This window comes from Helianthus annuus, chromosome 15, assembly GCF_002127325.2.
Source record: "Helianthus annuus cultivar XRQ/B chromosome 15, HanXRQr2.0-SUNRISE, whole genome shotgun sequence".
Classification (NCBI taxonomy): Eukaryota; Viridiplantae; Streptophyta; class Magnoliopsida; order Asterales; family Asteraceae; genus Helianthus; species Helianthus annuus.
Genome location: NC_035447.2, coordinates 107,247,405 through 107,273,228, shown reverse-complemented (window position 1 = coordinate 107,273,228; position 25,824 = coordinate 107,247,405). Strand labels below are relative to the sequence as shown.

The window sequence follows — 25,824 nt, the reverse complement described above, 5'->3', positions numbered from 1 at the left end:
CCCGGACTTGGAGTTTATACGTGACAAATTGATATAGATATTCACAATAAAACAGCGAAAGTCTTGGAAGTATAAAATAATTATTACAAAATACAATTGTCCGAAAGTTCAAAATAATATACAGACCAAAGTGTATAAAAGATCCACAGGCGGATCAGATAACAAATGATTACATAAAAGACCATTAGGCTTCTTGCATGGAGTTGCAAATTCCACTAAGCAATTACCGGGCAGCTTCCAGCCTATTTACGTACTTTGCAACCTGCGCTTAGTCTTTTGAAGATACGTCAGTTTTCACTGGTAAATACAATTAACCGACACATTTTGAAAATATTCCAAAATCGTTTTATATACCACTAGGTTAGAACCCCGTGTATTACACGGGTTGAATAAATATAATTTTATATATCAAATAATAAAATATATATCTTTAAAATTTCGTTTTTTAGACGGGTTGAATAAATATAATTTTATATACCAAATAATAAAATAATATATATTTAAAAATCTCGTTTATTACATGGGTTGAATAAATGTAATTTTATATATTAAATAATAAAAAAGTTGTAATTTTAAGAATCCCGTATATTGTACGGGTTAAGTAAATTTAATTTTATATATTAAATAATGAAAAAAGATACATTTTTAAGAACCTCATGTGTTATACGGATTGAGCAAATGTAATTTTATATACCAAACAATAAAAAGTTATATCTTTATAAACCCTATGTATTATATGGATTGAATAAATCTAATTTTATATATTACATAATAAAAAAAGTTATATTTTTAAAAACGCAGTGTATTACACGAGTTGAACAAATGTAATTTTGTATAGTAAAAAATAAAAATGTTATATCTATAAAAAAACCTCGTTTATTACACGGGTTGAATGAATCTAATAAAAATTTATATCTTAAAAAAAACTAACGGATATACTCGATATACGATGGATGGGGTGATTGAGGTGATGGTTCTTATAAATGTCACGTAAACATAGTGATTACCGTATTTTAGTTGAGAGTTGAATATGAAAATAAAAGTATAGAACCAATAAACATTGATTAATATTTTTATTTACCTCTTATAATCATTTTTGAAATAGATTCTACCCTTAACTACTTTAGTTTAATAAAATAAATAAATCATTTACATAATATTTTAAAATGTTATATTATCTCCTATACAAATTGTTTAAATTTATATTAAATTTAATTTTATAATTATCTTTTAATTGATATTAGTTATCTATAAAAAATAAATGGCTTCAATGAATGACATGTGTCATCCCGTTGGTTTCTTTTATTATATAGTATAGACTAGGTTAGAACCACGTGTAATACACGGATTGAATAAATGTAATTTTATATACAAAATAATAAAAAAATATATCTTTAAAAACCTCGTTTATTGCACGGGTTGAATAAATGTAATTTTATATACCAAATATTATAAAAAATATTTCTTTAAAAACTCGTTTATTACATGGGTTTAATAAATGTAATTTTATATATTAAATAATAAAAAGTTATATATCTTTAAGAACCCGTGTATTGTACGGATTAAGTAAATTTAATTTTATATATTAAATAATGAAAAAGTTAAATTTTTAAGAACCTCATGTATTATATGGGTTGAGCACATGTAATTTGATATACCAATCAATAAAAAGTTATATCTTGTTATATCTTTATAAACCCTGTGTATTATACGATTGAATAAATCTAATTTTATATACCATATAATAAAAAAGTTATATTTTTTTAAAAAACCTGGTGTATTACACGAGTTACATAATTGTAATTTTGTATAGGAAATAATAATTACATTATATCTTTAAAAAACCTCGTTTATTACACGGGTTGAATGAATCTAATAAAAAATTATATCTTTAAAAAAACTAACGGATATACACGATATATGATGGATGAGGTGATTGCCGTGATGGTTCTTATAAATGTCACGTAAACATAGTGAACATCGTATTTGAGTTGAGAGTTGAACACGAAAATAAAAGTATATAACCAATAAACATTGATTAATGTTTTTGTTTACCCCTTATAAACATTTTTCGAAATAGGTTCTACCCTTAACTACTTTAGTTTAATCTATACAACCTAATAAAAGCCTTAATTAGGGGACACATGTCCACCTCCTAGGGCCTCCAAACCTCATTTTCCCGCCATTTTTCTAATCCCTTCATTTCCCTATGTGAAACCACGCGGGATCCGAATTAGTAATTCGGGTCAATTTTGTTCCAATCATATATAACGCAAGGATTCTTCTCTCATACTCTTTTGAGATTTGAGATTATTAGTGTTTGTTTCCTCCATCATCAATCAATCACGTTTAGGGTTTCTGCGTTATCGATGAATCGTTCTCTGCCTCTCATTCGTTCCTCTATGAATCCGACTCTGATCTTCGTCATAAAGGTTAGATTTTGTCAATGGATCAAGTATCGTTCTTGATATTTTAGATTTTATAACTAATAATTTCTTTTGTTTTGTATATCTCATCTGAAATCCGACTTCACATCAATCTTCAATCTTCGACTCCCTCATTCGCATTCTCTCTGGAGAAACCCTAGCCGCCTCCTTCAGCTAGACCATCGGTTCTCATCTTCCTCTTCAAGGTATGATTCCATCTAATAATCCAATGTTTTTTTTATTTTGTTAGATTTAATAACGAAATTTTGTTTTTGATTCGTATATCTCCTATACAACTTTCATTCACATCACATCTAAGGTTTCTGTCTTCCATTCATACATCTTTCTCTCTTCTCCGGCTCTAAAGGTGTTCTATTTGATTGATTTCGAATTGGGTTTTGTTTACTTTAAGAAATTATGAACTGTGGTTTGTTGTATTAGACGAAATCTGATTGTTTTTGCTTCAATATTTTGATTCCGGCTGCTAAAGTTCACCCATTAGGGTTGGCTTGAAGATGGTGTTGAACAGGGCGAACTTTCCGATTTTCCGATGGTTTGACGTCTCAGCTGGACTCTATTTTACTTCAACCATAGCTGAATTAATTGCCGTGGAGAAAGACAACGCATTCATTGAGGGTTACATGTCTTCATCTAAAATGATATACAGATGGCGGTGGAGAAAGTCGATAATTTTTCTAGGGTTTACTTTGATTCATGGAGCACGACTGGAAGAGTTGTCTCACAAAAGCTGTAGAAAAATCTCAGGTTATTAGCTATACTTTGATTATAAGGTATGTTGTAATGTCTTTAGGTTCAAAAATATATGGGTTCTTAATACAAATTTGGGGTTTTAACCAAAAGTTATTTTTTTTTATTCATGGTTTTGTGATGACTTAAATAGTTATAGAACCACGTTGAATAGGCATGCTTGGGTTAAAGGCTATTTTACTAGACCAAACAGTTTTTTTTTATTTAAAAGTATTTTTATCTTATGTAGCCATGAGAGTATCATCACATGACAAAGTTCGAGCTTTGACATGGCATTGGAGGAGGGAACCAGTAAGTGAAAATGAATGTCGCGGACGAGAACAGTGCAAGGAGATGCTACAGGAATCACTGAATCACTGTAACTGAGAATAAGGAATAGTGGAAGTCTTCTTCATCTGGTGAGAAGTAGTCTTTACATATTTTTATTTGTTTTGATCCATTAGTTATAGGTAATTGTTGTTTGATTCTCAATCAAGTGTTCAATTGTGCCATCAATTTTTACTAAAACACGGAGTGGTACATTTTTTGTTCATGCTTTTACTTATTTCTAAGCTTTTTCATTTATAAGTGTTAGGTCAGAATGAATTGTACCTACCGAAACGGTACCGTATTGTATAATACCAATAGTTAAATTTAGTTAAAACTAAAAATGAATACCATATCGTATATGTTCAGTTGGTACTGGTTTGGAATGGTACCGTTAAAAGTCTCAAACCAGTACCATACAAAATTAAAAAAAAAAGGTGATTTAAAATAAGTTCAAAACCGAGTACCATACTGTCTATCTTCGGTTTTTAATTATAATAATTTCCATTTCTTCAGTGATAATATAATAATGATGGTGATGCTGATTCTTTAACCAAAAATAGGGGATTTAGTTTTCACAGTTGTTGATTGGTTTGCTGTTAGATGTGGTCGAGTGTGCTGATTAGTTGAAGCGATTACATTAGTATTCAAAGAATGTATAAAATATCAACAAAAAGGTTAGAGCAAAGAGCTGCACATCTATATACAACTTATAACATTTGCGTTTTTGTTACTGAATGCTTGCATTTACAGAATAGGTTAGTGGGGAGATCATGTCATTTTACAAGTGGCTGCTGATAGGGTTTCTTTTCCTCTTATGTTAACTTCAGCCAATGATGTCAATTGATAGTGTTATCAAGGTGTATGATGATTGTTGTATTAATATTGCATTTAATTTTTTAATTTTATGATTAAGTTGATGATAATATAGCCATGGTTTAGAGAACGGCCAACTGCTAAGTGGGATGTTGGATTCGCTTTCACCTGAGCAAGTAATTCAGTGTCAACCAGAGGATGGCCGCATTGCCCTTTGTCGTCTTCAGTCGCCAACGAAAACCGCCCTGCTCGATTGGGCCATCAATCTGAACGCTGATGCTATCTAACACGAGCATCTCAAGAAGATGAATTCACACAATATTGCAATGGTTTTCGCCCCAAATGACTCAGGTTTGTTTTTTTCTGTGGTAAAAATTAACTAAAATATATAAATTTGATTGACCTTTGCTGCAAATGGCGGATTCGCCAAACGCATTGATGTATGCAGTTCGAGTAATGAACTTTTTAGAAACACTAAATCAGTATTTGGTTATTGAATTATCTCAGGCCTCACCACGAGAATCACAGTCCGATGAAAATAGTGGTCAAGGCCTGGACTCTATCCACACGTGCAACAAAATCTTGATGAAAATGAAGAGAGAGAACAAGAATTCATCCCTGAAGATAATCATCTTTAAAACTTAACTGCCACAGAAGGATCTAATGGACCCGGGTTGTGTAATTGGCTTGTTCAATCCCCACTCTTCCTGCCCATTGTATGTCGCGGTAAACCCACTAATTAATGTGTTTCTTAGTTAACAATTATTTTCCAAGAGGTTCATGAACTGGCATTCATGATGTCGTATTGTATTGACGTATGTATCCATTTATATACTAATCTTTATTCCCTAAAGTACTTCGTTAGCGACTCAAGCACACCTTTGTCGCCGTTGAAGACAAATCGAGAGTTCGCGCCGGAAAAAGAGCTATGAGGTTTGTATGCTTTGATCAGTTCTTTAAATTCTTCTATGAAAATTTAATGTATTTGTGGTTTATAGGTCGAGTAATATAGAATATTTTTATTTTTTCCAAATTGGTTATTTAAGTTAGGGTTTTTTTTTCTAAAATGATAAATGTTAGTTGTGCTCCTGTTGTATTTGGTGCAGTTCCATCAGTTTCAGGTTGTTGGTAGAGGTGTACCTACGGAGTCAGCTAAGAAACCAGAGATTTATTGTATGAACCTTTGGGCCACCTTTGAAGTTCGTGCTAAGAGCGAGTTTTGGTTATTTAGAGTTACTTATTTTTTGTATTTCAGATCCAGTGACACACGATGGTATATCAAGTTTTATGGTATTAACCCTAAAAAAATATAGACATCATTGTTGTAGGCATTTTGGGCTGTAATCTGCTAGAATATGTAGGCATCATTTGTTATGATATACAACACATTGGAGTTTTTATCGACTTGCAAGTTGGCGAACCTAATAGTAAAGGCGGAGCTGGGGTGTTGCTTGCTTCACAGGAGCGGTAGACTGATCATCGAAGTCTGCAATCTACAATGTGAATCCAACCCCTTAGACTATCTCTCCTATGTTATTATCACCACCGCTGGTGGCTGTGAGGCGGCTTTGTCATCCAATGCATAGAAGAATGGTGACAGTGTGTGTTTCTAAAACTCGAATCAAAGGTGGCGCAAAAGCAGCTTTGACTAGCGAATGTTATCAATAATTTCTCTGCCTCAAACTGTAGTTTTTATTAATGATTTATTGCTAGAAAAAACAAATTTTTTTTCTACTTTGGAATGTCTATAATAGTAGTGGTGGTGTTTCTTTTTTCTTTTTTGTACTTCCTGAAGTATATTTGGAGAAACCTGATGCTTATATAATTGATATGCCTTAGTTGAAGTAGCTTATATAAAAATTGGAGGAAATTCGAATAGTCTCTGGACACTTCAGCCTTGGGCAAACAAATGGCTTGCTCTACCCCATGGTATGCACAAACATTGTTTCTCTCTGATACTTTGGTTGTTGAAAATTGAGAACACTTTTTAGTGTAGTTTAATACACTGTCATTTGGAAATTGGAAGAAACAATAATGGAATATGAATCTGGCTTGAAGTTGTACTACTCATGTTATTAGTTACAAGATTATTTTATTTATTTCTTCTCATTTTTTAAAGATACCCATAATGTATTCTTGATTTTAGAAAGCACGTATGAGGGGATGGAGTTTGATCTGATGCGCATGTGGAAAAAAAGTATGGCATTATAGAAATCTCTACTAATAACAATGGTGTTTTCTTATTTAAGTGTAAAGCCTACGCTAATTTGATCGTTCCAATTCCAAATGGCAATCGCTTACCTATAGATTGGGGTAGCAATTCTTTACAGTCATCTACTTTATAGTGTTTTCTTTAAAACCGTTTTTCTTTTTCTTTTAGTCTACCTTTCTACTTGCAAAATCGCTTACCTATAGATTGGGTAGCAATTCTTTACATTCATCTACAAATGTTAATGTTGTTATCAAATGTAAATCCTTCCAAATTAATTACTGACTTAGGTGGTTTATATGAGTTTTTCGAAATAAAGATTAAAGTTGTTGAAGAAAATACTTGGGTTAAGAATCTTCGTATATTCTATTGATGGTCAAACAAGGTTTGTCAATTGATTACTCATGTCATTGATTACTTTTATTTTACTTTATTTTTCAATATATTTCAGTATATTACTAATAAAAAATTTTCATATATTTTGTTTACGATAGGTACAGTGTTATTGGATGGCATGATATAATTGAAGCCGAATATATTTCGTTAGGCGATGATTGTTTTTTCAATTGGTCAAAAACGAATTTGAGGTTATTGGTTACGAAGCTCCAACAACTAGAAGTATTAGAGTAATGGGCTTTCAATTTATATTTCAAAACAGAAAAACGTATTTCCTTCATTTACTTATCTTTTCGGTTATTTTAGATATATAGTACGATTCTTCGTTGTATTTTAATCTTCAACTTCATATTTCCATAATAAGTCCATTCGTACAGTTTCTTGATGATTAATATAAACGTTTTTCAAAAAATAAAAAACATATCATTTCTGAACACCGCGAAATTCGCGGGACTACTAAAATAAATAAATCATTTACATTATATTAATTTATATTTTGTGTACGTCTTTTGTTAATTTCAAGATAAATAATTTTCAAATCCAGTAAATATTTCAAAATATTATATTATCTTCTATATGAATTGTTTAAATTTATATTAAATTTAATACTATAATTATCTTTTAATTAATATTAATTATCTATAATTAATTAGGAGAGAGACGAAAAAACTAAAAAATAGATGGCTTCAATGAATGACATGTGTTCACTCCTTGGTTTCTTTTATTATATAGTATAGATATAGATTTGGTATATCAATTTTCATACATAACTTGGGACAAACTATATCTTTTGTTATCAGTATTACATGCTTGTCAATACACATGGGGCCCGGAACTAAACTCCGAGACATGATTAACCGACACCCCACTTTAACCCATAAAAGGGTAAGAAAATATTTTATCATAGCATTAGCATCTGTCGGGTGTATGCCTACACCTCGTGCTTAGGCCGTGGCCATTTGCAATTAATGAGCCGAGGATATCCAGGACACGGTCGCATTAACCTCCAATATTTAAGTTATCAAACAATACGAATTAAAACGGGTTATTCAAATTTTGGACACATAACAGGTCATTGATCCCATACCCGACCAAGCGGTAATAATTTTCCGTATCCCAAGCCCATATAGGGAAAATAGGTTAAGAGTATTTACCTGGCTTAAATCTTTACAATCCAAAGATATATATATATCTATATATATAGGGAGCCGCTAAAATAAAAACCACTCCCAGTTGTAAGAACCGCGAGAACCACTTTCCACCAGTCAGACTTTGCCACTTATGCACTATTATTTTATACATTTAAGGGTATTTTCGTCATTTACTCAAAATGTCACCTCTGTCACTCTGTCTGCCTCATTAAAGTCTACAGACTTTTTTTTATCACATCACACTTTTGAATCTTATCTCCTCTCTCTCTCTCTCTCTCTCTCTCTCTCTCTCTCTCTCTCTCTCTCTCTCTCTCTCTCTCTCAAACTCACATCTTCAAAACAAAAAATCTTCAAAACAAAAAAATAACCAGATCTCAAACTATCATCTTCAAAAAAAAATAACCAGATCTCAAACTATCATCTTCAAAAAAAAAATAACCAGACGGTGGTGGGAGGTGCTTGCTCGGCAGCGGAGGACGGTGGTGGAAGGTGGTTGGTTGGCGACGGAAGACGGTGGTGGGGAGGTGGTTGGTGGGAGTTGGTCAGCGGCGGTGGTGAAAATTTAACCGAATCACTTCATCTGAAACCCTAACGACATCAAAACGGAGAAAACCGAATTATACGAATTCGGCGACGGACCCGGAGCCAAATCTGACGGTGGCGGAGACGGCGATGGTGGCGATTTTCATGTGTAAAAACGAACAAAACCGTGGACTCAAGAGTTGATGGCGAGGTTTTATGTGTTTGAAGAACCTTTCAGTTATGATTGAAAATGGTAAAGAATTTTATGTTCTTGGTTCGACGGTGGGTGGTGGATGGCAGTGGTTGTTTGGTAGAGTCCGACGACTTTAGGTTTCGGTTAGTAAAAATTATCTCATGTTCGTTTCTATCATCTTCCTTATAAAAAATAATATGCTTGTCACTTTAACTGAGAAAACAGTGGACTTGTTCTTCTGCTACATTTGGTTATATTTCATTTTGATAGTGTATGATCTATGATGTTAGCATATACTAACATATATTTTTTTGATATATTTGTTAATTCTTAGGCATTTTGGAGGGATCAAATTAGGTACTGGAAATCAAGCAAGATTATGATACTGGAAAACATGGCATAACAATGGTCACCTTTAAATTAGTTTTGATCAAGCTGAAGCATTAGAGGAAGTTTAAGTTTTGTTGCGGTTTTGTTCGTTCTCTGTGGTGATGGGTTTCATGTGGTGGTCAATTTTCAAGTGGTGATGGGTTTCAAGTGGGTGGTCACTGATTTAGGAGAAAAGAATGGGGTGTAAGTTTAAGTTTTGATGGGTTTCATGTGGTGGTCGATTTTCAATTGGTGATGGGTTTCAAGTGGGTGGTCACTCAAGGATTTGGTTTTGTCAATTGGTGAAGGTGTTCTTCTGAAGCCTCTTAAGAGTTTGGATTGTTCAATTGGTAAGCTAGTGTTCTTGGTGGTTTTTAACTTTTAATCTTTTACATATTTTGAATTTTTGATTCGAATGTAAAAGAACTAGACCAAGTTTGTTATGGGTTTTCTAAATTACTTGGTTTCAAGTTCATATAATTTTGATCTTTGTTGGAAACCCATTTGGGATGGTGTTTGTTTAATTGAATTTGATAACTGTTTTTTTTTTTTTTGTGATTTGTGAGATGTTAGTAATTTTGGATCTGCAGGTTAAAATGTTTATGATATTGTTTTTTCACATATCGGGGCCGGACGTAAAAAAATGTTTGGCGTAAAAAAAGTTTTTAAACGGGTCTGTAAAAAAATGTTTGGCGTAAAAAAAATGTTTCCGTAAAATAATGTTTGGCGTAAAAAAGTTTTTGCCGTAAAAAAAATTTTAACCCGTAAAACTTACGCAAATTGTGGAACGTAAAAATTAAAACGTAAAACTTTAGAAATTTTACGTAAAACGTAAAACTTACTCAAATTGCAAAACGTAAAACTTAAAAATTTTACGTAAAACGTAAAACTTACGCAAATTGTAGAACGTAAAAATTAAAACGTAACAATTTTAACGTAAAACGTAAAATTTAATGTAAACCGTAAACTTTTTAATGTAAACCGTATACTTTTTAACGTAAAACGTAAAGTTTTTAACGTAAAATCTAATTTTTTTAACGTAAAACGTAAAAACGTAAAACGTAAAAAGTTTAACGTAAAACGTAAAAAGTTTAACGTAAAACGTAAAAAGTTTAACGTAAAACGTAAACTTTTTAACGTAAAACGTAAACTTTTTAACGTAAAACGTAAAACTTTTTCTACGTAAATTGTAAAACGTAGAAAACCGTGTGATAAAACGGCGCCTAAAGAAGGGGCGTGAATGCGGCGCATAAAAACGCCGCGAAAAAAAAAGGGACGTAAAAAATGTCTTGTTAAAACGGCGCGTTAAAAAAACGACGCTTGAAAAAGCCGAGCGTAAAAAACGGCGTGCAAAAACGACCCGTTAAAATACGATGCGTGAAAAGCCAGGCGTAAAAACGACGCGCAAAAACCGGCGCGCAAAAAAAATTGTCTTGTTAAAAATTTTGAATTTAAAAATGTTTTTAATAAAAAAATTCTTTTTAGAAAATAAAAAGTAATATAATAAAACAAAAAAGTAATAAAAAATAATAAAGACAAAAAGACAAAAAAAAAGTAATTTTACTAAACTACTCTTTTGGATTAAAATATTAAAGACATAATAAGACAAAATGTATTTAATATTAATTTTAGTTACTTTTAATCTCATCCATCCATCTTGTTGATCTAGTGGCTAGAAATTGGTTCTCGCGGTTCTTACAACTGGAAGTGGTTTTCATTTTAGCGGTTCTTACAACTGGAAGTGGTTCATTTTAGAAATTGGTGTTTTTTAATTTTTTTTCTTTTTTCGTTTTTTTTTTCACCAAACTTGTGGTGTAAAAAACTACACCCCACGGAGCGCCGTTCGCCATGATTTTTTACGGCTGTGTTTATAATATACACATCTACTTGTAAAAAAAAATCATGGCGAACGGCGCTTCGTGGGGTGTAGTTCTCGCGGTTCTTACAACTCGAGGTGGTTCTCATTCTAGCGGCTCCCTATATATATATATATAGGATTAGGATCATGAGTGAACAACTTCTTGAGAATGAACTAGGTGAACTAATCTTGGCCCTTGATCATTTTTTAGATTAAAAGTGTAAGATTGACATTAGCCAAGTACTTTTAATTAAAATCCCTTAATTTTCTCCTCTCTTAACTCTCTCTCTCTCTCTCTCTCGCATTTTTTATTATTTCTCTATTATTTTAATTATAAGAGATTGAAGGGCTGATGTTTTTTTTTTAAATAAACTGTTATGTTCCTTTTAAAATTAAATATTAAACCTAATTAAATTATGATTTTTAACATATGTGTATGCAGGTCAGTATATACAAGACTTATACACTTGTGTATTATTACATCTTGTTTTCACGGGTTAGTATAAACCAGATTTATACACTTGTGTATTATAAGTACATATGTGTATACGGGTCGGTATATACCAGACGAATACACCTGTGCATTATTCAAGTACATAGTGTATACATGTCGATATATATCAGACTTATACACTTGTGTATTACTACATATTGTTTCCACTATACATCTTTTCATCAAACATTGATCTAATACATATTTGTATAGAGAATATGTTATTAAATATTTTTAATTGTGTTCTAGCTGGAACAATATTTGATAATGTTTGTATTTTTTTAAAATTATGAAACATTAAGTTAGATAATATGTGAGAAAAAAATATACAGAGAATGTAATTAAATATTCTTTTAATTGGAAAGAGAAATCAGGAGAGAAAAAAATTAACTAATTAAATGAAGATAGAAATATACAATTATACCCTTGTGTCTATTAAAATACTTGTAAGTTACAAAAGATAATTATAATCTTGCCATTAAAGAAAAAATCTAGATCTACAAAATCAATGGTCAGGATAAGTTCATTTTGTTCACAAATAAATCATTTTTCACTCATGAACCCTACCATATATAGGGGAGGGTTATCTTGAGAACGCTAAATATTGCGAGAACCGTGAGAACGAATGAAAAAAACAATCAAAAGCACTTTTTTTTAATACAAAGCTCATTGTAATTAAGATACAACATCAAAAAAAGAATTTACAACATCAAATAATTTATTTATCCTTTCAAAATCACTCCTTTTAGATTTTTTACACATGTGTAAATATAACAGATTTACACATGTGTAAATGGCAAACTTACACATGTGTAAATTTTCTTTATTTACGAATTCACGTAAATTTAAACATGTAAATTAAATTTCTAACATTGTATTCGAATAATAATGATAAGTGTAGAAAAAATTTTTGAATTTGAATTGTTTTTGACCAAGTTCTCGTGGTTTTTTCATTTGTTCTCACGGTTCTCACAATATTTAGCGTTCTCATTTAAACCTTCCCCTATATATATACATATATAGGGAGGGGCTCATTGGAGAACTCCATTTATTGCGAGAACCAATGTGAACACAACCTAAAATAGCTAAAAAAAAACTAAAAAAACCTAACCCCCACCCCCCCCCCCCCAAGCTAAATGCTAAAAACTAAAACCCCCAAAAAACCTAAAAAAACCTAACCCCCCCCCCCCAAAAAAAAAAAAACCTAAACCCCCCTCCCCCACCCCCCAAAAACCTAAACCCCCCAACCCCCTCCCCCCCCCCCCCCAGCTAAAATGCTAAAAACTAAACCCTCAAAAAACCTAAAAAAATCTAAAAAATATTAAAAAAAAATTAAAAATTAAAAAAAAATCTAAAATTTTTTTTTAATATTTTTTATGCTCAAATCGCTACTTTTAGTGGCCAAAAAAAAATATTTTTTTTTAATTTTTTAATTTTTTTTGGCTTCGAAAAGTAGCAATTTTTATATAAAAAATATTAAAAAAAATTGTGTGATTTTTAGCTATTTTTAGGCATTTTTGGTTGTGTTCACATTGGTTCTCACGGTTCTCGCAATAAGAGGTGGTTCTCGCATGGTCTTCTCCCTACATATATATATATATATAAGCACAGCCGTTCAAACAAAACAACTAACAAGGTTGCAATTTAATGGACGCCCTTAGTCTACAATGAATGGAATAATAATCCATTAGAATATTAACGGGTCTTATTCAAGTCATAAGACTTGGACCGGTTAACTAATATAAAACGATACGGTTCGCTAGATTAAGCGTTGACCGGATAGAATGTAGTTTGAACCCTCACAAGTACTATGACTTGCATAATATGGGTCAAACAATATTACATTCTGATTATAAATGAATTTGAAGGAATTTGACCCAATTCGGTTAATTAATATAAACTAAGCTATATAAGTCAACCGTACGCGCATAGGCGGCATCAGGTGATCGGATGAGTCAATGTCAAGTTCATTATGCCAAAACAAGTTTAATATATTACCACATCAGTAGGTATTCCAAATTATATGTACATTATGGTTAAAAACCATTTTATGCTCAAAAGGGCATTTTAGTCAATATTTAGGCATAATATAAGAACTTACATAAAACCCGACAACTGATTATGATCAAATGGTATAACCTTAGAGGGTTATTCCATACATTAATATGATCATAATACAACTTCAAATCAGAAGCTAACTAAGCTAAAACGGATCAGAATCGAAAGTCAAAGCAGAAGTCAAACTGCTTGACTTTCGGTTGCAAACCGGGCTATAAGCAGGAGACGGGTTAAACATGATCAAACATGTTCTAATATGTTATACCAATTGATATGATGTCAAAAATATGTGTTTAGATATTTAGAAGTTCATTTAACTTAATTTCCGAAAAAAAATGCGTTTTGACTTAGAACTTTGACCTGTTTGACCAACTTAACGTGATCTTCAGGAGGTGCCCTCATAGGGGATTATCACCTACCTTAATACGATCACGTAGCCATGTTCGATTCGCGCATTGGCTTGATCGTAATGGTCATAACCGAAAGTCAAAGCAAAAGTCAATTTGCTTGACTTCCGGCTAATATCTCAGCCTACAAAAGAAAAGAGTTATGAAAGAACACGTACGAGTGTTTTAGGAGGAATATGAACTCAATAGGAGGCCTCTATAGATCAGAAGCAATCTCCATGAGTGATAGAGAATGAGAAATGTTAAGATGCAAGGAAAAATGGTGAACTTGGTATGCTATTTATACTTGAACAAGATCACTATGATCATGCCAAGTGCTATCAGGGATCTCCTAATGTTGATTAGTGTCCCATGAGTTGTAAGAAGCAGGGAAGGAGTGGCAAATCGCAACACCCATAGCATAACATGCAAGCTGCCATGGCAGACTGCCAAAACTGCCAGCTGCACCCCTTTCGGACCGTAAGGGGTGGCAGCTTACGGTCCATAAGGACCCTTCAGGCCCGCAGATTTAAACTGCTTACGGTCCGTAAGGTAATAAACCTTACGGTCCGCAAGGGACTGCCAGATAGAATGAAATATTTACCTTGCGGTCCGTAAGGGTCACTCAGAGGCAAATATTGGCATGTTGACAAATTTAGTCCCTCCACGTCCAATCTTCCACTATTTTACATATTTGGTCCCTCTCGTCCAAATAACTTGGCATATTTGAGAGTTAATTGGACACATGTTGTCATTTGATTCGATACAAATTCCCGAGGTGTTACAATAACTATATAAAAATCAAACGGTTAACTATACTAACCAAAACCGCTCAAACATGATCTTACAGTAAAACTATCAGTACCTCAAGGGTCGGCTCGTAGAGGGTGCAGGGTGGGCGACGACATAAGGCCCAAACCCTCCGAATTCCCAAATCTTTGTAATGTTGTATAGAATTTACGTTGTATAAGACAGAATATATAAATATATATATATATATACATATATATATATATATGAACTGAATCGAGAGATAAAAAAAATGAGCTCTTGTACTAGTGGTTATTGTCTTGCTTAAACAACAAGGAGATACGTGTTATAATCCTGGCATCTCCAAATTCTTTATTTTTGCTTATTTTTTTGGTCTTTTTAGTGGCATTTAATGCTTAATTTTGTCAACTACATCTTTCCCTTTTATTTAATAAATTATTTTCTAAACTTAGCTAAAAATAACTATTTAAATTACATCCCTATAATTTATCCTTAAATTTAATAAAGAATCTACACATTTAAATGTAAAATTAATGAAGATGAAGATAATGAAATCTTTAAATCGTCTAATTATCTATAAACCGACTTTTATTAACAAAATCCATCGAATTTAAACCCTTGATTTAGGCTTCGCCCAATCTTACACACGCCGTAACAAACATTTTACAATTTACAACAGCTATAATTCAAAACTCCCCATTATAATCCCTAATTCACATAAACCCCCCAAAATATCTCACTGTTCATTCACAAATTCGCTATTCACGGGGTTCGTGACCGGACTGAATCATATTTAACTCATGAACCAGCCTGAGTTTTTACATCTAGTTTTCGGTTGATCCTGGTTCAAACCCTCGGTTTACCTCTAAACAGATATTCCAATTCCCTCTGAACACCCCAAATTTATTCCATCATTCCCCCCCCCCTTATTTTTTTTCATCCCATTTCATCTTTCACCTTTCATCACGACCAATCATGCACCACCACCACCCACGACCACCATTACTGTCCACCACGCATACCAAACAGACCCTAAATCTACATGTGCTTGAAAGGGTTTAGATTATTGATAAAATTGGTCAATTTCAACTTTTAAATAATGTGAATTACAATGACTCTAAAATAGACTTTCAAAAAAAATTAAATTACGATTCAGTTTTAGTTTTCTTAACTAAGTTAGCATCCAAACCGAATTTAGGATTTGATTTCAAATCCAATTTAAAATTGTGTTTTTCTAACTAATTTGACTCCAATAATTCATTTTATTTGAATCAACCTAAATTCGAACTGAAATTAAGATACTCAAACTTGATTCGGGTTTTCAAATTCACATTGGATCCCGTATCTATATCCATGTAACTACAATAAAAATTACTACTTTTCTCTTTTCTTTTTAATTAAATAATATTTTTATACCTTTATCATTACCTTATCTCTCTCCTCAATTCACAAGCACCTATAAAAATATTTAAAAAATTATAACGGATAAACAGCGTTTCGGAAACACTGTTTCTCATATATTTACAAATAAACAGTAACGTTCTCATATGTTTTCTCTCCCCTCTACTCACAACCACTCAAAACTACTCACAACCATTCCTTATAAATATAATTATCTCTAACAATAATATAAGTGTTCCATTGTGAATGCTCTAACACCCTATAATTTATCGATAAATTTGATAAAAAAAATCTACACATTTAAAATGTTAAATTAATGAAGATAAAGATATTAAAATCTTTAAATAATCTAATCGTCTTTAAACCGGCTTTTATTAACAAAATCCATCGAATTTAAACCCTTGATTTGGGTCTAGCCCAATCTTACACACGCCATAACAAACATTTTACAATTCACATAAACCCCCAAAATATCTCACTGTTCATTCACAGATTCGCTATTCATGGGGTTCGTGACCAGACTGAATCATATTTAACTCTTGAACCGGCATGAGTTTTTACATCCAGTTTTCGGTTGATCCAGGTTAAAACCGTCGGTTTACCTCTAAACAAAGATTATCATTCCCTCTAAGCACCCCAAATTCATTCCATCATTCCCTTTTTTTTCATCCCATTTCATCTTTCACCTTTCATCACCACCAATCATGCACCACCGCCACCAACGACCACCATTACCCTCCACTACACATAACAAACAGACCCTAAATCTTCATGTGCTTGAAAGGGTTTAGATTATTTATAAAATTGGTAAATTTCAACTTTTAATTAATGTAAATTACAATGACTCTAAAACAGACTTTCAAAAAAATCAAATTACGATTCAGTTTTTAATTTCTTAACTAAGTTAGCATCCAAACTGTCACAGCCCCCGATCCCAAATCCCCGGGAACGGGCGGCCGCGAGCCAGCTTCGGTGGTATCACGTTATTTATTCAATTTGGCAGCGGAAATTTTCATCAGGACCGTAGTTAGGAAATATGTTATCAGAGTAAACCACCACATTTTATAACATTAAACACATGGGTAAAACCCAAGTTTTTCAGTACACATACTTTCATAGGGATACACCCTATTTTATTTAAGAAAAACATCTATTTCTTTTTAGGTAACTTTATTGCCACTTTTCCAAGCCTTCAGTGCTGTCCAGCTGGCTTCTATTTGGCTTTCACATTTTGTTACCTGAAACGCGTTTTAAAAATATTTTGTCAGCGGGAAATACTGGTGAGTGAATCCCAGTTTAATCAAGTTGAAATACCAATCATTTTACAGTATTGAGGGCACATCCGCAATTACATTTGTTTCCAAGAAATAACAATTAACATCAGTGGTACTGTCATACTCAACTTGTGGAATGTTACCACGCCAGTAACAAATTTTGTATACAAAACCCCAACATACCCACTATAATTGTATTCTTTACAAATACTCAATAACTACTTTGTATATATTTAATTAAGTGAGGTTTTGTAAAAACAGTAACAAAAAGGTTTACAAAAAGTGGATTAACTCACAAAAATGAGTATATAAAAAGAGGATTAACTCACATGGCTGTTTTAGGGTTTTCAGTAAGGATTTCCTAGGAATAATCTATAAATTACACAAATGCACGTGTGTTAGTATAATAACCCATTTTAACATTAGTAATACCCTCCCCGAGACGGCATTCCAACGACTACGTCGGGTAGAACCACGACAGCCATTACGGAACCCTAGATCAATCGGGCAGAGTATCTAATACGTCTCCAGGGGTTATAATACTTACATCGTAGCAGAACCTCGCTATTTTAGGGGGGTATTAGACTCGGGTATAATGCCCACTATTCAGAAATTGAGATTGAAAGAAAGAAAATGAACGATCGGAACTGAAGGCTCGTTGCCTTCTTATATAGGGCTGAAATCTGGTCTCCACGCGGCCCGCGTAAGAACAGACAGGGCTTACGCGGCCCGCGTTAAGGCTGGGTCAACGCGTAGCTTGTCCCAGTCATGATCTTGCCTCGCCTCGCCACGATGATGACACGTGTCATCACCGGGCTGCGCCACCAATTGAGACTCTCGTGGCCCGCGTTAACTTAATGGAGGTCTTACGCGGCCCGCCTGAACTTAAGAAGTCAAACAGAGTCAGGTGCTGGCCCTTATACCGCCCGCGTAAAAGCTTGGGGTGGGTCTACGCGGCCCGCCTCAGCTTAATATTTATTGTTTTTAATTTATTTTATATGTTATGATCTATTTCAAGCTCGGTTTTCACATACGGGATGTAATATAAGACATATTGGGACAATTTTAACATATACTAGGGTGTTTGGACAATAATCAAGGATGACGGTTTATTGAGGATTGTTACATCCTCCCCACCTTGTTTTAGAGCTCGTCCTCGAGATCTACTGGAACAAGTGTGGATATTTTCGTTGCATTTTTTATTCAAGTTCCCATGTGTACTCAGGTCCTCTTTTGGAGTCCCACTTCACTTTGACCAGAACTAGTCTCTTGTGCTTGAGGTTCTTAACTTTTCTGTCTTCAATCTGTAGAGGTTTCTTTAAGTTGTTCATTTACCTCTATATCCTTAAGAGGTACTATCAGTGATTCGTCGGATAAGCATTTCTTGAGATTAGATACATGAAATACATCATGTATTCCTGCCATTTCCTCTGGCAGTTGTAGCTGATAGGCTACAGGTCCTATTCTTCTAATAATCTCGAAAGGTCCAATATACCTGAGACTTAGCTTTCCTCTTTTGATGAATCTTACTACTCCTTTCCAAGGAGAGACTTTTAACAATACCTTGTCACCTACCTGGAATTCTAACGGCTTACGTCTGTTGTCAGCGTAGCTCTTTTGTCGATCACGTGCTGCTTTCATTCGTTCCTTGACTTGAATGATCTTATCGGTTGTTTCTTATACTATCTCAGGTCCAGATAGTTGCTTTTCCCCAATTTCTGCCCAACAGACTGGGGTTCTGCACTTTCGTCCATAATGTGCTTCGAATGGTGCAGCATTAATACTTGTGTGATAACTGTTATTATAAGAAAATTCTATTAAAGGTAAGTGATCGTCCCAATTACCTCCGAAATCAATTACACAAGCTCTAAGCATGTCTTCCATTGTCTGAATTGTCCTTTCACTTTGCCCGTCCGATTGAGGATGGTAAGCTGTGCTTAGATTCAACTTAGTTCCCATTGCTTTTTGGAAACTTGTCCAAAAATGAGAGGTAAAACGGCTATCCCTATCAGAAACAATTGATAAAGGTATTCCATGTAATGAAACAATTTCATTTACATACAATTTGGCTAATTGTTCCATGCTAAAAGTTTCCTTCATTGGTAAGAAATGAGCTGACTTGGTTAGCCTATCTGCAATCACCCAGATTGTATCATTACCTTTTCTTGTTTTGGGTAACTTGGTAACAAAATCCATTGTTATCAATTCCCATTTCCAAACTGGCATTTCTAATTGTTGTAACAATCCTGAGGGTTTCTGGTGTTCAGCTTTGACTTGTGAACAAGTTAAACACTTAGAAACATAAGCTGCTGTATCCTTTTTCATTCCTATCCACCAGAAATTTTTACTTAAATCCTGGTACATCTTATCACTTCCTGGGTGCATCGTATATTTAGATTTATGGGCTTCTTCTAATATACGGTGACATAGGTTTCCTAATTTAGGTATCCACATTCTCTTTTTATGGAATCTCCAAATTCCATCCATTCCTTGTTCTAATTCTTTAATCATTCCTTTTAATTTTTCAGTATCGTCCTTGATTACTGATTCTTGTGCTTTTCTAATCTGATCGTTTAAATCTACTTGTAGATTTAATTTAAGAGAACGTACCCTTTTCGGCTTTTCGTGATACTTTCGACTTAAAGCATCAGCTACTACATTGGCTTTTCCTGCATGATACTGAATATCGCAATCATAATCACTAAGCATTTCCAGCCAGCGTCTTTGTCTCATATTTAACTCTTTTTGCCCAAAAACATACCTTAAACTCTTATGGTCTGTGAATTCGGTAAACTTACTACCATAAAGATAACGTCTCCAAATCTTAAGGGCAAAAATCATGGCTCCTAATTCCAAATCATGGGTTGAATAATTTTCTTCATGATTCTTAAGTTGTCTAGAGGCGTAAGCTATAACCTTTTGACGTTGCATCAATACACATCCATAACCTAACTTAGAAGCGTCACAATAGACTACAAAGTCTTATGTTCCTTCTGGTAACGCTAATATAGGTGCATGGGTTAATCTTTGCTTAAGGATTCTAAAAGCTTCTTCTTGTTTTGGTCCCCATTCAAACTTAACGGATTTACAGGTTAACTTAGTTAAGGGAATGGCTATTCTAGAAAAATCTCGAATAAATCTTCTATAATAACCGGCCAATCCTAAGAAACTTCTAACCTCAGTTGGTGATTCAGGGGTTTTCCATTTGGTAATTGCCTCGATCTTTGTTGGATCCACATGAATTCCTTCATGATTAACTAAATGTTCAAGAAATTGTACCTGTTCTAACCAAAACTCGCACTTTGAAAACTTAGCGTAAAGCTTTTCCTTTCTTAACAGACTTAAAAGTAAGTGCAAGTGCTTTGCATGCTCCTCTTTACTTTTAGAGTAAAATAGAATATCATCTATGAAGACAATTATGAATTTATCCAAATATGGTTTACATATTCGGTTCATCATGTCCATAAATGCGGCTGGGGCATTGGTTAAACCAAATGGCATGACAGTAAATTCATAATGGCCATACCTTGTTCTGAATGCGGTTTTAGGAATATCCTATTCCTGTACCTTTAATTGATGATATCCTGATCTTAAATCAATTTTAGAGAAAAATCAAGCTCCTTGAAGTTGATCGAACAGATCATCGATCCTTGGTAATGGATATCGATTCTTAATCGTGACCTTGTTCAATTCACGGTAGTCAATGCACATACGCATTGATCCATCCTTCTTTTTGACAAATAAAATCGGTGCTCCCCATGGCGATGAGCTTGGCTGTATGAATCCTTTCTCTAACAATTCGTCTAATTGTTTCTTCAGTTCCTGCATTTCAGCGGGTGCCAAACGGTAATGTGCTTTGGCAATCGGTGTTGTCCCTGGTAGCAGATGGATTCTGAATTCAACTTCCCTGTCTGGTGGCAGTCCTGGCAATTCTTCTGGAAAGACATCTGAAAACTGGGACACTACTGGAATGTCTTTTAATTCTTTTCCTTTAGTGTTAGTGATTATAGAAATCAAATACACTATAGATCCTTTTCTTATATAATTTGTAGTTTTCATCACAGAGATGAATTTAGTGGATCTAGATGGTTTATCTCCTTTAATTGTGATCTTTTCACCCCTTGGTGATTTTACTTGAATTGACTTTTGATCACATAAAATACTGGCTTTATTAGCTATTAACCAATCCATTCCTAATACAACATCGAATCCTGCTAGATTCATTGGGTAAAGGTTTGCGATAAACTTTTGATTAAAAATTTATATTCTTGCTCCCTGCAAGATTTCAGAAATCCTAACGGTTTCTCCATTTGCTGTCTCTACTAGACATTCTTGTGGTAGTTTAGTTAATGATTGATTTAGGAGTTTGCAAAACGAAGTATTAATAAAACTATGGTTTGCACCAGAGTCAAATAATACTTTAGCAAAAATATCATTAACTAAAAACGTACCAGCTATGACGTCTGGAATCATCCTGGCTTCCTCTGCAGTTAGAACGAATGCTCTAGCATTTTTAGGATTCTTGTTGTTTGCAGCTGGAACCAATTTCGGACAAATTGTCCTGATGTGACCTTTTTCTCCACAATTGAAACACATTCCATTACTGGATTTCTTCTTGCAATTCTCTTCCTTGTGTCCTAGGGCCTTGCAAAAATTACAGTAGATGGAGCATTTTCCTGAATGCTTCTTTCTGCAGGCTTTGCAGTATGGTGCAGAGGTAGAACCTACATTCCTATGGTTGGAATTCCCAGAACGGAATTCTTGAGTAAGCCTTTGGGATAGGTTTCTCCTCTGGTCTTCTTCTCTAGTTCGCACTAGTTCATCAGTCAAGGTATTGGCTAGTTCTACAGCTTCTTCTATGGTTTGGGGTCTAGCTGCCTTGACTACATGTCTAATCTCTCCAATTAATCCCCAGATGTAACGGGAGATTAATACCGGTTCAGATGATGCAAGGGTTAGTACTATCCTAGCATATTCAAAGAATGTGGTAGTATATCCCTTACTATCTACCCCGGTCATTCTAAGGTTCAGAAACTTATTTGCTATCTGCTCCTTTTCATTGGGAGGGCAGAACTTCCTTTCTATCATATTTTTAAATTCCTCTCATTCCATGTTATAAACCCTATCACTTCCTCTTGACTGGAGGATAGTGTTCCACCATTCTAGAGTTGCATTCTTAAATAAATTAGAAGCAAACATTATTTTATCTTCTTCAGCACATTTGCTTATTTTTAGAACAGCCTCAGTCTTCTCTATCCAGCGTAGAGCTGCAATGGGTTCTTCATTGCCCGAGAATTCTATTGGTTTACAGGACCAGAATTCTTTGTAAGAACAACCATATGGCATGGTTCGTCTTCTTTTGGGAATGGGCGCTTGAAGTACGGGTCCATTGTTCACATTGTGTTCTGGTTCAGTTGGTCGCTTACTGCTATGCTTACTTTTATTATTCGCTTCTTGAATCGTTTGAATAATAAATGGCATTGCATATATAATTCCTTGTGCCACTATATGCTGAACGGCACTATTATCCATTTGATTTCCATTGTTGTTCGGATTCTCATTATTCAGATTATTGTTATTCGAGTGGTTGTCGTTCTGAATATTATCATTCTGGTTTTCTTGATTCACTTCGTTGTCCATCTGAATTTTAAACATTTACCAAATATTAATATCACAAATAATATTTGAATATAGCAAATCACATGACACGCACTTTTGGTCAAAAGCGTCAAGCATTGCGACTTTTACTCTATTCATATATTATGCATCTATTACACACCAGTACTGAATTTAAAATTACAATACCGACTGAAATGTAAAGCTACAGTACTAGTAGTATGCATCCGTAGTTTTTTTTCTAACACATACACACATATATTATTATATTATATTATTATTATTATTACTACCGTTTCCACCATCACATTCATGGATATGGATTCATCCAAAAATCCATATTGCGTTCGTCGTATTTCCATACGAGACGCTCTCCCACGTGTCGCATTCTCTCACTGCTTTCTAAAATTTCCTCACCGAAAGTCCTAAGTTCTTGTACGTTTTCTACACTCATTGGGGGTGCAGGTTCTAGGACTGAGTTTGGAATCTGGGGTGCGGGTTCCTGGTATGGAGGGATAGGGGCCTAGTATGGGTAGGGATTCTCTAAGATCTCCCTAATGTATGCATCACTAACGTTATAGGGATCTTGAGGATCTAACCCTGGATAGGCTCCTAAGTTGGGTATTGGCACATTTTCCTGTATCGGGTTTTGTTGCACATAGTCCCTAACATCGTCCCACCAGGGGTCGTAATCGTTTGGGTCTAGTGGATTTGGTGCAGGTACCCTAGGTATCTCCTCCGGGTTGAAATCATGCATTTCTACTTGATTTCCAAAGTTTTCTATTTCCATGGGTTGATCAGGAATTGGTGGTTGTGGTTGGGGTGCTAGCATTTGTTCCAGGTTTGGGTCAGCTGCAGTGGTTGCTAAAATATGGATATTAGCTATCCCCCTATTGAGCATATCCTGGGCATAGGCATCGGTTTCTCTTTTAGCTGCGGCTAACACTCGCTGTTCCTGCAACTTTTTTATACGCTTTCTACGCTCATGTGCTCCCCTACTGAACCATCCCCTCTTTTTCTGAGAGGGCAGGCTGAGAAGAGGAGGTGCCTTCGCTTCTAGGCGAACCAGACAATTGACGATACGCGTCAGATGGTCCTTGGTCGCTCATACTGTAAACTAACAGATAGTCAGATAACACACAACAAGAAAATACAATTATGCACGTATTTCCGTAATTTATTTCCTAACACTTCGAATTTTGATATCAGCAGAACACTTCTGTGGCTGAATCAATGGCATAGCTCTGATACCACCTTCTGTCACAGCCCCCGATCCCAAATCCCCGGAAACGGGCGGCCGCGAGCCAGTTTTGGTGGTATCACGTTATTTATTCAATTTGGCAGCGAAAAATTTCATCAGGACCGTAGTTAGGAAATATGTTATCAGAGTAAACCACCATATTTTATAACATTAAACACATGGGTAAAACCCAAGTTTTTCAGTACACATACTTTCATAGGGATACACCCTATTTTATTTAAGAAAAACATCTATTTATTTTTAGGTAACTTTATTGCCACTTTTCCAAGCCTTCAGTGCTGTCCAGCTGGCTTCTATTTGGCTTTCACATTTTGTTACCTGAAACGCGTTTTAAAAATATTTTGTCAGTGGGAAATACTGGTGAGTGAATCTCAGTTTAATCAAGTTGAAATACCAATCATTTTACAGTAATGAGGGCACATCCGCAATTACATTTGTTTCCAAGAAATAACAATTAACATCAGTGGTACTGTCATACTCAACTTGTGGAATGTTACCACGCCAGTAACAAATTTTGTATACAAAACCCCAACATACCCACTATAATTGTATTCTTTACAAATACTCAATAACTGCTTTGTATATATTTAATTAAGTGAGGTTTTGTAAAAACAGTAACAAAAAGGTTTACAAAAAGTGGATCAACTCACAAAAATGAGTATATAAAAAGAGGATTAACTCACATTGCTGTTTTAGGGTTTTCAGTAAGGATTTCCTGGGAATAATCTATAAATTACACAAATGCACGTGTGTTAGTATAATAACCCATTTTAACATTAGTAATACCCTCCCCGAGACGGCATTCCAACGACTACGTCGGGCAGAACCACGACAGCCGTTACGGAACCCTAGATCAATCGGGCAGAGTATCTAATACGTCTCCAGGGGTTATAATACTTACATCGTAGCAGAACCTCGCTATTTTAGGGGGGTATTAGACTCGGGTATAATGCCCACTATTCAGAAATTGAGATTGAAAGAAAGAAAATGAACGATCGGAACTGAAGGCCCGTTACCTTCTTATATAGGGCTGAAATCTGGTCTCCACGCGGCCCGCGTAAAGAACAGACAGGGCTTACGCGGCCCGCGTCAAAGCTGGGTCAACGCGTAGCTTGTCCCAGTCATGATCTAGCCTCGCCACGATGATGACACGTGTCATCACCGGGCTGCGCCACCAATTGAGACTCTCGCGGCCCGCGTTAACTTAATGGAGGTCTTACGCGGCCTGCCTGAACTTAAGAAGTCAAACGGAGTCAGGTGCTGACCCTTATACCGCCCGCGTAAAAGCTTGGGGTGGGTCTACGCGGCCCGCCTCAGCTTAATATTTATTGTTTTTAATTTATTTTATATGTTATGATCTATTTCGAGCTCGGTTTTCACATACGGGATGTAATATAAGACATATTGGGACAATTTTAACATATACTAGGGTGTTTGGACAATAATCAAGGATGACGGTTTATTGAGGATTGTTACACAAACCGAATTCAGGATTTGATTTCAAATCCAATTTAAAGTTGTGTTTTTCTAACTAATTCGACTCAAATAAT

At 34.6% G+C, this 25,824-nt stretch overlaps 2 long non-coding RNA genes across 26 annotated transcripts; both read left to right on the top strand.

Annotated features, from left to right (window-relative positions):
* The first annotated feature begins 2,299 nt into the window (after positions 1-2,299).
* On the top strand, positions 2,300-6,160 carry LOC110912145. Of its 25 annotated transcripts, none has more exons than XR_004882487.1 (10): positions 2,303-2,632; positions 2,746-2,793; positions 2,917-3,217; positions 3,424-3,592; positions 4,064-4,177; positions 4,254-4,302; positions 4,417-4,667; positions 4,824-5,042; positions 5,171-5,249; positions 5,423-6,160. It is a non-coding gene; the product is annotated as an uncharacterized LOC110912145 (long non-coding RNA). The 25 variants fall into 25 exon arrangements; XR_004882476.1 differs by having other exon boundaries at positions 2,305-2,632; positions 2,917-3,191; positions 4,104-4,177; XR_004882478.1 differs by having other exon boundaries at positions 2,305-2,632; positions 2,917-3,191; positions 4,104-4,177; positions 4,254-4,360; positions 4,443-4,667.
* A 2,155-nt stretch (positions 6,161-8,315) lies between these two features.
* On the top strand, positions 8,316-9,707 carry LOC110912144. The gene is made up of 2 exons (XR_002577736.2): positions 8,316-8,930; positions 9,122-9,707. It is a non-coding gene; the product is annotated as an uncharacterized LOC110912144 (long non-coding RNA).
* The last annotated feature ends 16,117 nt before the right edge of the window (positions 9,708-25,824 follow it).